We start from the raw sequence: 366 nt of genomic DNA on the forward strand, positions 1-366 counted from the left end.
GCTCCCGCTCTCAATTTCATTGTGAATGACTGTTGTTAATCATAATCTAAGCGTTTAGTTCAGTGATATAGCTGTTCCTATTATTGCTGAATGTTTACCGAGGGAGTCGGTTTGCATCCATGTATTCTAATTTATACCTTGCCATTAACTGCTTTCCTTATTGTATTTTCCATGACGTGGTCACTTAAAAAAATAAGACGACTTTTTGTGATCTGTGACAGGACTGTTTGCCAGGAAAATCTCACAGGAAGTACGAAACAGCTTACGAAGTTCAGTCTTCAAACAGCTGTGAGCTTGCATTCATTTGTACTCCAGAATCTGGAGAACAATGATAACAGGAATGAGATGGCATTTGAATTATTCACT

Source organism: Penaeus monodon, chromosome 22 (assembly GCF_015228065.2).
Source record: "Penaeus monodon isolate SGIC_2016 chromosome 22, NSTDA_Pmon_1, whole genome shotgun sequence".
Taxonomy (NCBI): domain Eukaryota; kingdom Metazoa; phylum Arthropoda; class Malacostraca; order Decapoda; family Penaeidae; genus Penaeus; species Penaeus monodon.